This window comes from Vicugna pacos, chromosome 29 (genome assembly GCF_048564905.1).
Source record: "Vicugna pacos chromosome 29, VicPac4, whole genome shotgun sequence".
Classification (NCBI taxonomy): Eukaryota; Metazoa; Chordata; class Mammalia; order Artiodactyla; family Camelidae; genus Vicugna; species Vicugna pacos.
The window spans coordinates 9,757,964-9,778,465 of record NC_133015.1 but is presented as its reverse complement, the minus strand read 5'-3'; positions in this window follow the sequence as shown (position 1 = coordinate 9,778,465).

Here is a 20,502-nt window from a genome sequence, read left to right as displayed (position 1 = left end):
AAGATATTCCATGCAAATAGTAATCAGAAGAGCAAGGATGGCCATACTCATATTAGATAAAATAAACTCTAAGTTAAACACCACCACAAGACAAAAAAGGACATTATATACTGATAAAAGAGTCAATTCACCTGCAAGAAAAAATGGTTATATAAATATATGCACCTCAAATTAGAAAGCCCCCAAATATATGAAAGAAACATTAGTAGAACTGAAGAGAAAAAGAGATGGCAATACAATAATGGGACATTTCAATACCCGCTTTCAAAATGGATAGAACTTCTAGACGGAAGGTAATGATACAGAGGAATTAAATAATAGACTAAATGATTCTAACCGATATATACATGATATTCTACCCAAGAGCAGCAGAATAGATACTATTCTCAAGCACATAGAGAATATTCTCCAGCATAGATCACATGTTAGGTAACAAACAAATGTTGACAAATTTAGGAATATTGAAATCATACCAAGTATCTTCCCAACCACAATGGAATAAAACTAGAAACCAGTAATAGATGGAAAGCTAGATAATTCATAAATATGTGAACAAAAACCCAACATATTTTTGAATAATTAATGGGACAAAGAAAAATCAAAAGCTTAATTATAAAATATCCTAAGACAAATGAAAATAATAACACAGTATAGCAAAACTTATAGGATGCAGAAAAAGCAGTAGCACTAAGAGGGAAGTTTAAAGCAATAAATGTCTACATTAATAAAGAAGAAAGATCTCAAATAAACAACCCAAAAATACACCTCAAGGAACCAGAAAAGAACAACGAAGTAAGCCTGAAGTCAGCAGAAGGAAGGGAATAATACATATTACAGCATACATCAATGAAACAAAGAATAGAAAAACAATAGATAAAAACATAAAACTGAGTTGAATTTTTGGAAAGGTCAACAAAATTGGCAAAACTTTAGCTAGACTAACTAAGGACAAAGATATGTATCAAATTTAAAAAAATCACAAATTAAAGAGGAGACAATACAACTAATGCTACAGAAAGTTTAAAATAATCAAATAATTATGAACAATTATATGCCAATAAATTGCATAACTTAGAAGAAATGGAGAAATTTCTAGAGACATACAACCTAATAAGACCATATCATGAAGAAAGAGAAAATATTTGCAAACCATATATCTGATAAGGAGTCAATACCCCAAATATATAAGAAACTCATACAACTCAATAGCAAAAACATAATAAAATAATAATAAATACATGCAAAAAAGCAAATAACAATTAAAAAGTGGGCAAAGAACTTAAATTGAAATTTCTCAAAAGAAGTCATACAAATGGTCAACAGTTTTATGAAAAGATACTCAACATCGCTAATTATCAGGGAAATGTAAATCAAAACCGTAATATATCATGTTACATTTTTAGGAAAATCCATTATAAAAAAAAGAAAAATAAAACAAAAAATGAAAATGACAACTGTTGGTAAAGATGTTAAGAAGATGAAACCATTGTGCACTGTTGGTGGGAATGTAAAATGGTGCAGTTACTGTGGAAAAGAATAGAGTTCTATATGGTCTCCACAATCCTACATCTAGGTATTTACCCAAAGGAAATGAAATCAGAATCTCGGAGAGATATTTTCACTCTCATGTTCATTGTAGTGTCATTCACAATGGTCAAGATGTGAAAACAACCTAAATGTTCATCTATGGATGAATGAATTAAAAATGTGTTATATCAGGCAATGGACTATTATTCAGCCTAAAAAAGAAGGAAATCTTGTCATTTGCTACAACATAAATGAACCTTGAGGACATTGTGTTAAGTGAAATAAGACAGACACAAAAGGACAAATATTACATAGTTTCACTTAAATGAGGTATTTAAAATAGTCAAACTCATGAAAGCAGAAATTAGAACTGTTGTTGCCAGGTGTCAGAGATTTACGGAAATTGTGCGTTGGTGAGAGTTTCATCATGCAAGATGAAAAAGTTCCGGAGATCTGTTGTATAACTTTGTGCTTATAGTTAACAACACTCTACTAGTCACTTCAAAATTTGTTAAGAAGGTGATCTCATTTTATGTGTTCTTTTCCACAATTAAAAAAAACACATTAATTAGTTGTCAGCAGATAGGTTAGTTGTTGGTCATGTTTTGGAAAGAATAAGATTGAAAGGTGAGTGATGAGGAAGTCCAGGGGAGAGGATTTTGAATAATCATCTCAGAATGGCAATAAAAGTAATTAGAAGGAAATAAGTTACACAAATTACGACAACTACATCAAGTATAAATGAATCTTTCCACGGTGCTTGCAAATCTTTGATGTTCAAAATTCTTCATAGTATCATTCCAATATCATTGTTAATCAACCTAAATAGAAAATTGTTCCAAATAAATATACGTGAAGAATTAGAACACTATATCTATCATTGAATTGAGCATCTTACCTTTTAAAAATACTCTTTAATGTCACTATGATACTATCCTCTCAAAAAGGAGATTGGCATAATGCATGTCTAGTTTGGAACCCAATTTACAGGCTTTAAAAAAAGGCATCAACAGAAACTCATTTTAACATAATCTACATATAAAATAACTTTGTGGAATAGAACTTCCATATATTGGTGCTGGCAGTCATGGTTCTGGTTGGTCTCAGTATATGCATGTCCTATCTATTAAAGTAAGAACCCAGTTTACAGTATATGAGAATTGCTGCCCCCAGTCAGGTGACCATGTTGCCACTGTCTTTTCCCTTATCCCTGCTCCTTCTCCTCCTGTGTGGGCTTCACCTCTTCTCTCCCACCGCTTCACCCTTATGAAACGGGAATAGAGAAGCCCTTGGGCTTGTTGTCACTGCCTCTGACGGAGGGAACGGTGAATCCACAGCTTCCCTAACCACATTTCCACTCCTAGTTCGCTAGTCTTGTTGTTCAGTCATATTCCAACCACTGTCGTCCCCTCTCCTAACCTGAGACTACTCTCATAGTCAAAGTGGAGCTGTTGCTTGAACTATATACTTGAAGTTTCCTTAGCACTTTGTGTATTGCCATAATCACCATTTACATCAAGTTATAACTTACCTCTCCCCCAGATCTCCAATGGAAGAAATCAGCTTTTATTGTGCTCTGTGTGTGTGTGTGTGTGTATCATGCACGTGTATAATGGGAGAAGCAGGGCTGGCACTTATGTCTTAATAAATTATACCATGCTAGTCTCAAATTCCTAAATATTTTGCTCCTTTCACATAAGGATTTGTAAAACATTTCTAACGCTCTTAATGAAAATCAAAATGTTTTTCATTCAGAGTTTATTCCTTAAAGTTTTAAGAACTAAGAACTGATTTATAGCTTTTAGTAAGGACTGAAAACTTTGGCACAGTCATGCGAGGCAATGATTTCATCAGAAGTAGATACCATTTGCTTTATCAAAGCTGGGTTTGGAGTGACCTGGAAAGCCCTTCTTCTCATTATATTCCGTGGAAACTGCCAGATCCGTTCAGGGTATGTCACTGGACATGGAAATAGGAAACCTACCACTCCTAGCTCCTTGAGAAGGTAAAAATACAGTAACGGACATTGTATTTTTCAGTAGGAGAGTTGTATAATTCAATACAAGTCATTCCAAATAACTTTGATTTCAGCATCTAAATGAGTTTGTCTGTGTGGGAACAGTGATCTACATGAGCTACACGTGGGAAAATCATGCTGGGAAAAGGTAGGGCGGCCCTCCTGACAACACAGGCAGGGAACTGAGACTTTTTTTAAACTTTTTATCTGTTCTGAACTTATTAACATTAGAATCAGCTTAGAAAAGCAACAAAGGGTTATTGCTTTTCTTCAAGGGCAGGAGAATACTGTGTGAAAGTATTCTCTGTCTCAATAATCCAAACAGAAGAAAAATCCTGATTGAAAGTAATTATCTGATAGAAAAAAGGGAAGAATCAATCCTTAGTCTGATTAAAAATGATTAAAAAGGAGGGAATGCAAATATGAAAATATCTCTCAGTTAAGTGGGGATAATGATAGCAGAGTTTGAGATGGTCCACACACTAATACTGAATATTGAATATATCACATTGAAAAAAAAGTCTATAGGTACTTACATGAGGCAACTACAAATACGGGAATAAATACGAATTGGTAAATTAACGTTCTTTAATTAAAAGAAAGCTGTGTTTTTTGGCTAAATTTGGAGATGTTTTAATTCCTCCCACCTGGAAAGACCCTGTTTATCAGTTGCCACCAGGCAGTGTCACAGGCAAAGCAATTCATTGTAAAGAATTTATTACACACACAGAGGCTGTGTGTTCTCTGCAATAGTTTAGATAAGAGTGGATAGTGAGAAACTTCATTTTTACTGATAAATCACGAAATACTTAAGCTTGTACGTGTGCTAAGGAAAAATACAATTTAATGATCCCCAGTTTATAAATATAGGAAGATATCTGATGATGAAATTTGCATGTTACAACCATCTTGTTTCTATATCAATTACACATAGATTTTCTTTGAGCTCCGTTCTCAGTTCTCATCCCTCCTAGTCACGATCCATGTTGTACTCAAATGCTACTTAAATACAAGTTTTAATTTCCTTATTAACACATTCTTGGTACATTCTCTGTGCACCATATGCCTACAGGGAGCCCCTATTGTCTTTTACCATCTGGGCTGCTGAATTTCAGAGTCTCTGCTCTCCTTTCTTTTTAAGAAACTATAAACTGTCTTTTGAAGGCAATGGACTTAGAATATCACTGGGTACGCTACCAGCTGCTTTGTTTCCACTTTGGGCTTTTGCCCTACGTGAGGCTTGCGCATTGTTAAAGCACTGTTTATGACAAAGCATGCATTAAACCTATTCCTGGTGATTTTGAAAAAATTGGAGTTTTAAAACCTGTATTAAAACTCAAAGTAAAATTTAAGAATTGAAGCTAGTTATATGGCATATACTGCTTTATGGGGGGAAAAAAGCCTCAAACATTTTTACATGGTCAGTGTGCCTTCTACAGTTCTTCCTCAGCCTCTTTGTACGTCCATCAAAATATTTAGAAGGTGTGGTGAGACAGCCTGCCACAACATACCCTAGGATGACGCTGAAATTAACCACCCAAATGGTGCTTCTAGTCTAGACCAGGTTTTACAAGTCATTGGCTAGAGGCAGGGTATGCTAATTGAGGTCCCATCATCGCTGTGATTTAAAAATCAAATCAACAAACAGTACAACACACATGCACACACAAAACCTTTATCAGCTCAAATCTGATATGAATATCAGAATATCATGAATATCAAAAATCTTAAGGTCCCGTGAATTGCTGCTAACCAAGCTAAGGCATTCTGTGTTTTGAGAAGGAAAGACTGAACTTCTCCAACTGATATTAGAGAGAAAGAAGCCTCCAGTGCTCACAGCAGGCAACTGTCCAAGCTATTGTGGTTTTAGCAAGGACGTGTAGCAGCCCCACCTCTCTCACTGCTGTTTGAAAAATGCAGGGTGACAACTATACCTTCTCCACCCATTTTGAATCACTTTTAAAAAAGCATTTTGTGAACTTTTACATTTTTTAACGTTGCTTCTTCTAAACCCACACTCTTCACAACTCCCAAGGTAGAGTATTTCTTATTTCTATACCTCTGCATACCTAACTGATACTGTATATCTTTGCTTAGAAGCTATGGCTTCTATTAAATTTAATTACTTACCCCTGTGGCTTTAAATTGAGGGTGGCTATAAAACAAAGACGGCTTCTATTAAATTTAATTACTTTCCCCTGCGGCTTGCATAGGAAGGGTGGCTTCTATTAAAAACTGCATGGTATAGGTGTGGCTGATAATCAAGGATGCTTCTAAATGAAGATATACGGTCTGTGTAATAATTAATCAAAGGAGAGGATGTTAGGTATAGAAACAGGATTGCATGATAGATGCCAATTCTGAAACTTATTAAAGTAACCTTAGTTCTAAAAGACTTTTTCGTTATTTATGTTGTTCTGATTTTCTTAATAAAAAAATATAGGTTACATCTGCACATATTATATAGGATATATTAATGCTCTATTGAGGAAGGTAAATATTTTTAAACATCGCACGCTATCAGATAAAGAGTAGGGCTCTGTGATGCTTTTAACTGATTTTTCCCCTTTTGATAGTAGCTGAATAAAGAAAATGGCTTACAGATTTAGCTATGTATATAGTTTGAAAGTAACAACTGAAAAATGATGTTCATAATCTGAATTGCAATGAAACCAATTATCTGTACTGTGGCTGTTCACATGGGAATTCTCCTAAAGGTTTAGTATTTCTTAAAAGAAATTAAAAACAGCTGTAAAAATACCATAAAACAAAAATAGCAGCTGCAAAAGAGATTAACATTCCTAAATTTCATTTGAACCTGATATGTTATTTTTCCAACAGCAACGTATATATTCTGATTTTTAAATCTATCTTTATGAAATTTTACCTTAATAAAAAAAACAGGACAGGACTACTGAATACATCCTTGATATTACCAGTATTTAATATTCACATGGATTTTATACATTTTATCCCTTAAGTTCTTGTTGTTATAATTCTTTTTTAGTAATCCTCAAGTACGAACTCTGTAAAATAATCTGAAGTTGTTTAAGATTTAAACAATACTGAGTAAACAAATTACAGCAAACTCTGTGCCGCTCCCTCTCTCTCTCTTTTATTTTTTTCATTATTTAAAGCTGTCAACTGCTTCTCACACTGAACCAAGAAGACCAAGGGCCTTTTTAAAATTTTATATAGTGTCTGCTTTCAAATTAAGCAATCATAAATAATAGTATAGCTGATTTTTTAATATACAGATCTACATATAGCTACATACATCTATGCATATATATTAAAACAAAATACAATTTATAAAACAAATCTGGCAGTGGTGACAGTATAAAACAGTTAGTTTTGCTGTGCTGTTCAAAACATATGGCAACAACTTTTCTAGACTTGTGCCAGATGGAGGGAGGCCTTTAATCGATCCGGTCTGTTATACCGTATGTTCTTTCTCCATTAAGAGGGGTTCCTCCTTCCCAATTTAGAAATAAATTGCTAAATTTTTAAGTGTGAGAAGCAGCACTTTGCAACTTAGAAATAAGAAACTGAGAATCTTTACTTATTTAAAAGGCAACAAAATAATCAGATCAAAAATCATCTGAACATCATATTTGCATTCTTTTAGCAAAATTTTTGTCAGCTGCTCAGATGTAACACACATTCAGCATAGTGTGTATCTTATTTGTTTGGGTTTTGTTGGTTTAGTAGCCAAATGCTTTCAGACGAGAGCATCACACTTGACAAAGTTACTGGCATCAATGAAATCCTTAAACTTGGTAAAACTTCAGTAATTACTTTGAGTTTTCACAGGTAAAAGTCACTTTTCAATTGGATTTCATATTAAAAGATTTCCGAATTTTCTATACAATTTAAAATCATCTTCCCCAAATGAATATTTACATCAGCTTCATTGCCACTTAAAAAAAAAAATGAAGAAACACTGACCCGGGTATAAGGTAAAAAGATTTTATGTGTATTAATATGTGAAAGGTAAATTTAAAAGAAAGATACTGTTGTTACAATAGACAAATAATTATAGTTTCTTTTATCTTGAATATGTTAGTAGAGCTAACTGGCACCCACATGTGTAATTTAAAAAACATGTGAGGAGCTGAGAAATAAGAATGTAACATTTTGGAATAGTTTACTGCTATTGTTCTTTTGTTATAAGTATCATTTGTGACATAGGTTCAGATTTTGAAGTAAACTAAGATGTATGCATAACAGAAATCAAATGAAAGCAACTCGTCTCTAGAGAAATATGCAATCCTTTTGTAGAACCCAGCTTTAATGTAGACTAGTACTTAACATATTCACAGCTTATAACAACTTATGAAATGGGTGAATGTTGAAACAAAATATCAACCAGATCTATTCTCTTTAGCATGTTTATTTATGACTACTTTCTTTTGAAAGAAACCAGGAGTATGATAATGGTCGCACACAGACTAAATAGGCTGTGTTTTCATGAGCAGTAATCCCATACAAGCACAAGAGAGAAAAGCCGTATTTTTCCAATATAATACTACAAGGGCAAATGACAGCCTTACCTGATGTCTGATATCTTTTATAGTACAACTGTGACATATTTTATGCATCACAAAGAATGATCAAAGATGTCCCTGGAGGCTCTCTGTCATGGAATGTGGCCCCACAGCCCCTGCCTGCCTTTAAATCAGCCAATAATGCACCTTTAAAATAAGTCGGGCATGCTTTTCAGAGGGATGCTTACTTTGGAATATATGTGAGCGTGATTTTGATTTCTCTTTCAGTGATGTGATTTCTAAAATTATATGCATGTTTCATTTGGTTGTGAAATGAAAAGTGACTAAAATAAACAGGAGACTGTATATTTTTAAAAGTCCATGTTTAACGTAGAGTTCTGCTTGTTTTTACTGCTTTTGTGATATAATGTAGTTTGGAGAAGAAAATTCAATTCAGAAACTCACATAACCATGCCCACTTGTTTCCTATTAAAACATATTAATAAAATAACGTCAGTGTACTTTTGTTCTTACGTAGAAAATGTTGCATTGCAGCTGTTTTTTAAATCAAACTTAAATGACTATTTAGATTTTTCTCTACAAGTTGAAAATAAAGTGGACAATCATGGTCATCACCCATTTAATTTTAGTACACACACATACCGATCTCATAATTCCCGGATAATTTCCAAAAATATTGTTTTCCTAAATATCTTGAAAGGTTTTGACAAAAACATCTTGTTACTCTGACTCCTCTAGATAATTAAATTCTCTTCTGTCTTTGGAGTTTGTCTCCACACGTAACCAAAGACCAAAAAAAAGAGATGTTTCAATTATATTAAACCCTGCTAGATATTCATAGTATTTTTTGCCAGGATTGGATTCTTTTCAACAAATCAACAAATAAATAATGTCTTATTATGATTATTGGTTAATGATCTTTTTTAATGAGAAAGGCCATCAGCTGCAAAAATCAGCCAACTGCATTTTGTGGCGCTGGTAGATTTATATTTGCCAGAAACATCACTGGCCACATGACAGTACTTTCATTGAGACTTTCATTTAATGATAGCTCTTGGGTGCTGAAAAATTCTAAGTCTGTGTTCAATGGCTCTTAAACATCTCTTCAAAACAATATGGGGCCAGCTAAGAGATCATAAGCTCAGTTAATCATTCTTATTGGCAAAACCACCTAAAACATTTGCCCTAAAGAGAGTGAGTATTCAAAGATAGCTTTTTTTCCCTAACAAACACTTATACACAACTGTAAGGGGGCTTTGTAGTCTATTTCTAGCTGAAGTGTTATTTATCATATTACTTTCGTCGCCTTCAAGAACGATTTATAATTACAGTAAAATTAAAATTATATTCACTCAGCTCAGTTAAATATACAGTACACATTTAAATTTGCTGTCATGTTTGTTGGCATATTTCTAATCTTATATATAGGTAGTTTTCTTAAAAGTAATTATTTATGAAATAAATATGAAAATGAACTGTAATTTTCAATATTATATACTTTTTAACTATTCCCCACTGCACCTGAAACCAATAAAATGCCATAAAAAAGGTAATAGCAAAAATGTATTTTTGCAAGAAATGTTATTCCTTTGGCTTTTCAGAGTCATGAAATGTACATAGGTTCTTGATTTTGTAAGATTATCAGCTTAAGTGTCCTGACTTTTCTGAGATTTAACTTATTTTAAAGTTAATATTTATAACTTAATGTTTTATTTTGAACAGATCAGTAATATGCCATTATTTACAGTATAACTAAAATGCTTTGAAACTATAAAAATTAAAGATATATACAATTATTTGCATTCAGCTATCATAAAAATACTCTCTTACACACACATACAACTAATACTTCAGCACTGTATAACATCTTTTTCCTGGTCATCTTTCAAAGTTCTATTAAAATGAAAAAAGCTCAAAAAAATAATTATAAAATGCTGGCTTGCAAAGTGAACATTTTCAGAATCAATTTTTTTTTAAAATTGCATCATAGCTGTTCTGTGTACAAAGAGTCCAGAACATTATAGAAAAATGGTAAAATATTTTTAGCAATTTTTTAGGCTTCAAACTCTTTTTAAGGGCAAGGCAAAGAAGATAAAATAATTTACTTCTAGGATCTTCTTGGCCATTAGCTAGTGTACATATATAATTTGATATCTGTTGTTTCCATAATTTGTATATCTTTAGATATAACAAATGTTATCATTTAACATTTACGAAATTAAATTTGATAAAATATTTGTGTGATCTTTTCCAGCTCTAGAATTGGGGGGGCTTTAATTTAAGAAGGAAATCTAGAGTTCACTTAGCCTTTAACATCTCAAACAATACACTAGTCCCCTTATCAAAATAGAAAAATATTATATTTATGCATATTTACAGATCACAAAATTTTTTAACATGTATTAACTTAGATCATTCACACAATAGCTCCCTATCCCCTCACCAAAAAAATAAGGTCCTATTATAAGACAATGACAGAACTTCAACTTAATGAATCACTTTTCTCTTAAACATCACCAGGAAGTGGCCAAGCGGGAAATAGAAGCCAAATATATTTCAAATGTTATATTCTGTGTTGCCTTCTATAGGATTACTTAAATACTCTTGAAAAGTAATAATTCATCATCTGAAAGACAAGGAGCTCATTACAGTATAAGTCAGCCTATTTTTTAAGGCCGTCTTGTAGTAAAATGATATAATAGTTAATAATGACTTAATGTTGATCCTAATATAGCTCCTTGCCATCTGCAGCCGCTATTCCGCTATAACTGAAGATCATGCTGCGATCTCCTTGGAGCAGGGTTCGTGATTGGTGTCTCTGCACTTTCAGCCACAAGCAAAGTGATTGCAACATAGTAGATGCTCGATACATATTTGCTGAATACATTGCTCCAGATTTTTGAAAGCGATCCTGCTCAAAACCTGTTACAAGTTTGTGAACTTTATATGTGTGCAGGTGAAACTTCTCCAGCCATTTCCACATGGATTCAAGCAGCTTTGTTCACAGATATGTCATCAACACCGAGAACAGTATCTGAACATAGTTGGCAAGCAACTATATACACGCACTATACAAAGGCGGGAAATAAATAAACCATAACTAATAAAACTGTTTTCAGACAATTTGTCACATTAGATCACTCTTCTCAGACTACATTCAAACTTGTTAGTCCTGCTGAAAACATGCCACACAATGCTAAACATATGAAGCACCATGTGTCATACAACCTCTCTAAGAATCGCTGAAGGAAGTGATTTTACTTGGTACATGAATTTTGATTCTCGGTGGTCTAGTCAGAAAGTATGTTTACTTATGAAACCCGTCTACATAAATTCAGGACAAGTCTATATAAGAATATGATCAAATAAATTTGTAATCGAACAAAACCCACTAGGAAACACAGGAATTTGACAATTAAAAGCAAATTAATTCAGAGAATATATATAATATATATATATATTTAGTGCATATGCTTTTGTTTTAATTGTGCTGAAGTTTCAAAGTAGCAAACAAAATAATTTTATTTGGTTAATTAAGTGGCATATAATCTAAGAGGTTAAACTTCAAAGTCATAACACTATTCAATATCACACGATAATTCATCTGATTCATACCTACTTTCTTTAAAATTCTTGTATATGAAATTATTATAGTAATTTTACTTTAACATTATACTTGGAATTAGCCTGCTTAGTTAAATTTTTTCTAATAATGGATATATTATTCTCATTTCACTGTCAAAGTAAAATATTTTCCACTCAGTGGCTGATATCAAAAATAAATACTTCTCTCTTAGTCTTATATAAGGGCTATAAATGCACTTTTACATAATTTGTTTCTAAAAATTCAAAAATATATATTCATAATATGGAATAGTAGCCCTTAAGGAGTCTTTCTAACCATAGAATCAATACTTAAAAGAAACAGGAAATCCTAAATAAATCCAACATTAATACTTACAGGCAAATTCAAACTACTCCTTTCAAATAGTGAATCAAAATATTATAGCATCACCAACAATTCCTACATTTAAGATCATTAAAAGGTAGAACTGTAGAATTAAAAAGAAGTTTTAAAGTTAAGAAGAAAAACTAAACCTTAAATATTAGATGTAACTATTGCAAAACTATGAGTCCAAGTACTTAAATCAAGGCTCAGAATTATGGCTACCTGTGCTGGAAAGAATAGTATATATTTAAATTTTCCTACCTGAAACTTTCCCTGTGTTTAGCCAAGTCAAATGAGAAATGGAGACAATTGGCAAGATAATTCAATAAAAAGCAAGCAAGTAAACAACTATATAAAATTGTGTTGAGATAGTTACAAAATTTAGGAGGAATCTACTTTGTCCTTGTGTTTAAAAGAGCATGTTTGCATTCAGTAAAATAAAACAAACTATAGGGATGCACACATAAAATAGGTGAAGGAGAAAAATTTATAAAAAGAAATATAGACTGGCTTTACAAACTGAATTCAAATTACTGTTTGAGGATGTATTTTTTTGGTCTTCTTACAGTAATTTTTCCAGACTCAGGGGTCCAAGTTGAGTGATTAGCATCAGAGACAAGCATCTTGTCTTCACCCTGACAACCCTTCTGACACCTTCCCTAGAGAAGTCGTGTGTGCATATATATGTATGGATATATGTATTTTTATAAAATTTTAACAAAAATAGAAGAATGATGCTTACCCATAGTATTTGTTTTTTATGTTTAATACAGATGACTCTAAACAAATAGAAGAAAAAACAAGTCAAATTTGACAAAATGCTCAACTAGTGAGACTTCAGAGAAACAGGAACTTGCATGTATTGCTAATGAGCTACAGTAATTGGAGTGGATATCAAAGATGCTATGCTGTGAGAAAGAGGCCAATTTCAAAAGGTTACGTATTGTGTAATTTCATTCATAGGACATTCTTAAAAGATAAAATTATAGTTTGGGAATACAGAGCAATAATTTTCAGGAGTTAGAGATAGAGAATCGGAGTGCACAGGAGTAGCCGGAAGGTTCTTGAGGATGATGTGACTCAGTTGTATTCTGAATTTGGAGGTGGCTTCACAAATTTACACTTCTGTTAAAACTTACAGAACTTTACAGCCAAAAAAGTTAAACTGTACTGGTTTTCAATAAGAATATATTTATGTGTTCTGTATCTAGTCACATGTTTATATATTCTTTATTTATACATGGAAAAGGCAAGATGCTATATCAGAAACTAATGACATTAATAAGCCTTGGTAGGTGGGAATCATTTGGATCAAGACAGGAGACAAGCTGAAAATCTTAATTTCTATCTTTTAATATTGCTTTGATTTTGAGTCGTGTGATTGAATTACCAATTTGTAAAATACAGTTCAATTCCAAATTAAAAAAAAAAAAGCAGATCCTTGGTACATTGCTTCTGTTTTTTTCCCTCAGGGGTCATCAATTATTTGCTTAATACTTTTTTAATTCAGTAGGTGCAGTAAAAAGTAAATGTAGACACACTCCATTGGATTCATTTCTTGAACAACAGTTTTCTTTCTGCCCTATACATAGCTTTGGGTAGAACCTCTGGCTCATAGGTATTCACAGATCTTTCTTCTAGAAACAATTCCTTTCATGATTGAATTAGCTGTTTTGAAATAAAACTTGGAAAACAAATGGGAATCTATTTCTTTATTGAAACACTAACAGCCACGACCGTATGTTTTAGATTATTCTGTAATTCAATTTCTATTTGTTCTTTTGTAAATTCTTCTGTGTTTTGTAGTATGTGATGCTAACAGGTTACAGAATGCAATGATAGCAATTAAGCTGCTGCATCTAGACAATGGGAAATAACTGGTTATTTTCTATTCACTGGACCTAGTTGATTGCTTTAGGCTTGCCTAAACTATCCACATGTGAAACTTAAAAGAACCTGTTCATTTCCATTGGCATTCATCTTTTGGTGTCTTCGCTGAGAATTAAATAAGCTAACATCAGAACTCAGACCATGAAGAACTTAAGTTTCCCTATATACGTTCATAATTGACACCACTAACTGTATACATATTATTACTTGCTCCTTCAATTGTTAAAACACAAAATTTTTGATTGATTTTTTTTAGCCAAGGTATTGTTTGAAAGGACCTGTTGATTTCCATTGTCAATCTTCTTTTTTTTTTTTTTTTTGGTCCCAATTCCTTCTGGAGGAGGAACAACCTTCCTCTCCATTTTGAAGGAAGACTCCCCATTCTTTCAAATAACAATGTAAAAGCAAAGGAGATCAGAGACTTGAACTACAATTTCCAATTTTGAGGACTGTGGTACTTCAAATAAAGAACAACTTAGTTAAGGAAATCAGTTAAGTTTACTGATTTCCATAAAGCTAATTGCTTGAGGGCCGCAGCTACATTATTATTTTAGGTTTTGTTCTTCAAGCTTTCCAAAAATACTCTGAAAAAAAAATACAGTTTGGGACCATGGCTTTTCTCTTGCATACTGAAGATTTGTAAAAATCAACACAACACAACTGATGCCCCTTTGGAGAGGAAAAAATGGTGTGAATCCAGTTGCCAGAGTCCAAATTTGCTACCACTTAAAATCATGTTTGAAGGCCCTCCTCAAAAAACAAGTACAATCTTAAATAAACAACCTAACCTACCACCTAAAAGAATCAAAGTCATGTTTTAAAAACATGTTATATTAATTTATCCTTCATCATCTCAGACAAACAACTCCCACAATACTCTTCATGACTGAGAACAGAGAGCTGTGAAATTTTTGCTATGATTTTGCACTCTGTGGCATTGTCTTAATTAATAGCAATCCCTTCAACATATTGTATTAACATATCAGAGGAGGCAAAGAACACTAAAAGAAAGATAGACAAATAAGTCAGTATTTTATTAGACCAGATCTTGACTCATAAAGCCCATGCTGTCTTTCTCCCTAGGTAGAAAGACAGCCATGTGCTAGATTGTGTATGAGGTCTTATTACAGAGATGTCAGTTTTAGTTTGAAACATAAATATATTTTTATTCCTACATTAGTACTTATAGTGATCAATGATAGTGTATCTAGTATACTAGAATTTGTTTTTGATCAGTAGAAAAGCAATTATTCATAAAACTCAAAATAGAGGCAAAGTTGTGAAAGAAAAGGAAAGAATTATAGGTTCCTTACCGAGGAGGTAATTTTAATATAGACGAGATTGGTCCAAGTTCTGCCATTTGGATGGATAGATCTATCATTTCAATAATCTCAATGACAGTAGAGCACTGGATACCTGGTACAGTATTATAAATTAAATTTACTGCAAATGTTATTGCAGAGAATATGGAAAGAGATCTATTATTTGTGTTTGTGAAAGTTTAGATAGGAAAAAATTTAAGATTCTTTGACAAATCATAACCAAAATGATCTATATGATATGGCTATATTGTCAGTTGTCAGAAATTTCACTTTAGCCATTACTTCTTCATCAGGATCCTTGAATTATAGTGACATGATTCCACTTGTGAGAAAAAAAAAATTATATTAATCAACTTGAATGTTACCCCTGTAAGGTGGTGCTTTGCAGTGTTTGGCAATCTTGGATGCAGTTAACTTTTTAGAGAAATGTATTAGCTTTTATTTATTTTTTCTAATATTGAGAACCTGTAGTTGGTACAACATAAGATTGTTGGTAATCCCTGCTGTAATATAAGACTGTAATTATACTGATGGAATTTACTGTATTATAACACTATAATTATAGCAGATGGAATTTATTATATTAATGCTTAGCAATTTTAACATGCATGCATATATATTAACTCATCAAATACTCTTTTCATATCTCAAAAACTACCTGTGATATAACTGAAATATAATTTTATATCTATTTATCTATCAATCATCTGTCATCAGTCTTCATTCTTGATTACCTAATTAACTTTATCTACAATAAAATTAGAATCAATATGTATTTTTCTGGTTTAATTTTTGCCATGAAAACATTCATCCGATATCATCATTATTAAATTCTATCTATCTTATCTGCTGGTCTGTAAGCCCCATAAGAGGCAAGCACCCTGAGAAAGCAACACACTGAAACACAAGGGAATAAATCAGAGATTGTCAAACTATCAATTTCACCTCCCTCCGCACCTCCTATTGGATGTTTTGACACGTCCCCCTCACAAACCCCTTTCTGCTAGGTACTGAAGCAGCAAAAGGCTACAACCACACCACAGCAAATGCTAAGTTCTCATCATGTTGAGAACCTATGACACACCTGGCCCTCTTTCAAGAGCTTTCATCTTTTTAACAACCCTATTGGTAGATACTGTGTTAAAATGAGGAAACTGAGGCACAGAGACTAAAAAGTGTATCCCGGATAACCTAGCTAGCTAGATGAGTCAGGATTCAAAAACTGAATTTTGAAGGGATAAGCTGGGAAAGTTGAGAGTTAACTCTTTGCATCTTAGTTTCTAAGCATATGAAAGCAAACAGATGTCAGGCCATAACATCCTTAGGACCTCTCCCAGGTGTTGCTTCTGAGAATTGGCTGTGTGTGTGCACATCATTGATGCTACAAAATGGTTTTCTAGTAGCTGCTAATATATCTGACATTTTAAGATGCTGTGTACTTAAATCCTATGGTAGACTTCAAAACTTAGAACCCTCCAAATATATCAGAGCCGTCACCCTACTGGAAGGTTATTTCAATCAAGTCTTCCTTTTATCATTGTGATGTTTTCAGATGTCAGGCTTTTACTCCTAAATGAGTTGTCTCCAAGCTTATTAAACTTCTTAAATTTTCAGGGCTTTATCTTTGAATTGTGATGCTGTATAATTTTCCTTTGATAACCTGCCTTAATTCAATCACCTATGAATTAATGTGAGTCTTTTATCTTTATAATTTTCATGTGTACGCATTCTTTGGATCAACCCTTAAAAATTACTACATTTGTTAAGAATTCCTTTTATCATGAATTACACCTCTTCTCATTTTTGGGTGCTAATAAATGGATTCATACATTGTTCTCATCTTTGAGAATTTTATAGACTTCCACTCTTTTTCCATCTAATCTTAATCTTTTCAGGAAGGACTACCTACAACCAGCATCAGACTAGAGACCAAGCTATCTTAAATTAAAAAGTGACATTTGGAGGAAGCAATTATATTACTCAGGGTCCTGATAATAGTGAAATCATAAAAAGGAAAAAAAATAGATGAAAATCTTCAAAACAATTAGAGTTTTACATTATTTTTATTAAATTATTCTATCCCCACCAGATGTTTTAATTATACTTTTGATATACATTTTACGCTTTTGATAAATGGTTACTATAAACCATTTTCTAATTTTCTAAATTTCAATTTAAATTTGAACTTAATGTTCACATATTCATGTATGTGTGTGTGTGTTTGTGTGTGTGTTCTTATCTAATAGTGTTGAAAAAGATGAGCATGATTAGAGTGATAAATTTTATAATTTCTGGAGCTTACAATTTGATTATGAATTAAAATTTCCCATTTCTTTTAATAACAAATTTTAAGGAGGTGTTTTCTATTGTTTACCTAAAAATGAAAAACTTCATTCATCCTTCCTACCCTGAACACCTAAACATAGCTCTTGTCTATCTCAGTTCTTCAACAGCATATGTTTGGGGACAGTGCCCAACTAAACAGATGAAATCATACAAGTAAGACTTTGGACCTCAATATACTTATAAATTAGTGTAAGGGATGATTAAACAACAATGTCCATTTAAATAATTTAGCAATTTATATCATATGAAAGTTAATATACATCAATTTCCAAGAATGTTTCTCATGTGTAAAAGAACATATTTGCAGCATAAATTAAGATAAACATGATAAATCATATGCTCTTTGACTGTGTAACATGTACAGAGAAGGAACATACAGATCATTATTTCTTAACTCTGACTTTATTATAGATCTTTGAGTATCCAACTATCTCAGAACTTGTAAAATCTCCAAAAATATCTTTGCAAACACATTTCAATTAGAAAAAGATTTATGTTCTAATGAGTATCATGTGGAGATGACATGACATATCACATGAAGATAAAGTGTCAAAACTCCCTAAATATTAATCACTAGCTTGGATATCACTCTAATTTGTAAAATTGGATAGAAAATAAATTGTTTAATAAAACACCAAATAGTTTTATACACAGTGCTCCCACTGTGGATATTAAAATATAACTTGATAGACAAATAATAGAATTTAATTTAGAAAAAAAACAAAAAATAGTAGTCTGTTTGGAACAAGAATTCAGAAAACAAACTCAAGAAGATTCTTGCCTTTCTAGTGAGAATTAAAATAGTCAGAAATTTAAAGAAATAGCATTTGGCTTTTCGAAGTCATGTACTAGTTGGCATATTCCTTTTTCCACAGCCCTTAACTTGGAATATTGTCTGTAATTTCTGTAGGGCAAGGTTATTTATCCTTCTTTAATTTACAAAAGAGAGATACAGAAAATAGCATTAATTATTAGACTATATGAGCTGATGGGATTATGATAATACTTTTGTAGGGGGGCCTTTACTCTTTTATTCTTCTTTTGGTCTTAAGTCTTTTTTGTCAAATTTTAACATGGCTCTTCTAGATCACTCTTTTTATTTTTTTTTTGATTTTAAATAATTTTTTAATTGAAGTATAGTCAGTTTACAATGTTGTATCAATTTCTGGTGTACAGCATAATGTTTCAGTCATATATATACATACAAATATTTATTTTCATACTCTTTTTCATTATAGGTTACTACAAGACATCGAATGTAGTTTCCTGCGCTGTACAGAAGAAACTTGTTTACCTAGCTTATATATAGTAGTTAGTATCTTTAAATCTTGAGCTCCCAGTTTAACCCTTCCCACAGCCTTCCTCTCTTGATAACCTGTTTCTGTTTTGTAAATAAGTTAATTTGTGTCTTTTTTTTTTTTTTTGAGACTCCACATGAGTGATATCATATGGTATTTTTCTTTCTCTTTCTGGCTTACTTCACTTAGTATGATGATCTCCAGGTCCATCCATGTTGCTGAAAATGGCATTTGTTCTTTTTTATAGCTGAGTATTATTCCATTGTATAAATATACCATGGCTTTAAAGATTTTATTTCATTCAGTGCAGTTTTAGGTTCATATCAAAATTAAGCAGAAAGTACAAAGATTTCCCAGAGACTCGCTGCTCCCACAAGGGTGTAGCCTCCCCTATTGCCAACATCCACCACCAGAGTGGTAACATTTGTTACCATCGATGAACCTATATTGACACATATCATTCACCCCAAATATAGAGTTTACCTTAGGGTTTACTCTTAGTTTTGCACATTTTATGAGTTTGGACACGTGAACGCATAATGACATGCATCCATCCTTATAGTATCACACAAAAGAGCTTCACTGCCCTAAAAATCCTCTCTGCCACCCTTCAGTCAAGAGCTCTTGATAGAAAAGGTCTTGCCCTTGACTGCCAAGAAAGTTACAGAAGGTACTCATGTAAGTAAGGGAGTGTTATACAGTCCTAAAATTTGGTTTTCAGTTAAAAGTATTAGTTTTAGAAAAATAAATACCAAGTTATATTATAGAAACCTCTACCAGGTGGTAATATTGAAGCATCTGAGTTAAAGACTAATTTGTAAAGCTGAAGGTAGAGCCTTCAGGAATATTGACTTTAAGGTATTTAATTAGGAATACAGTATTTGCTCGCATTACTGGACAGTGAATAAGGACTGTGGAGTTAAATCAATACTAGTGGATCCTAGAGTCTGGCAACATTTCTATCATGAATATTCCCTTGGTTTGTGTGTGAATTTAAAAGGAGTAAGTTTTGTCTTTGTTTCTTGGTCCTTTGATTCCGCACAGTGGTAAAGCCCCTTTGTTGTTGGCATGCCTTAATTTAAATGTGGAGCTGTTCTCTTTCTGTGTGACTGCAGGCTCAAATGTCTCTTAAATGCCAATCTTGTTAGAAATCATGGGGAACTGTTTCTTCTCTTGTTTAGTCCCCAAAGTGGCATCTTTTCAACATTAAAAAGTGATCTATTTATTCACTCCTCAAATATTTATCGAGCATCTTCTCTGTGTTAGGCACGTAGGCAATGCTATAGGTGAGCAAGATCTCTACGATCCTCTCTGGCACCTTCACCTCACTCAGCCATCGCTTACAGCTTGACTGCAAACAGACTTCCATTTCTTCACACAAACCCTATTGTCCTGTGTTCGATTACCTTTGCATGAAGGTCGTAGTTCTAGAATGATCCTATCCTGTCCACCCATTGCACTCCCTACACCTCTCTCCTATCCCGGTCCTCCTTCAGATTCAGTTCAAACATCACTTCCTTAGGGAAATCTATTTTTTGTCTTCAAATCACACAGACTCATGCACTTCCTTTTTGGAATCTTGTTTCAGTAGTACATTTATCATTATTTGCATAATGACTTAATGAACAGCTGTCTCCCTCACTAG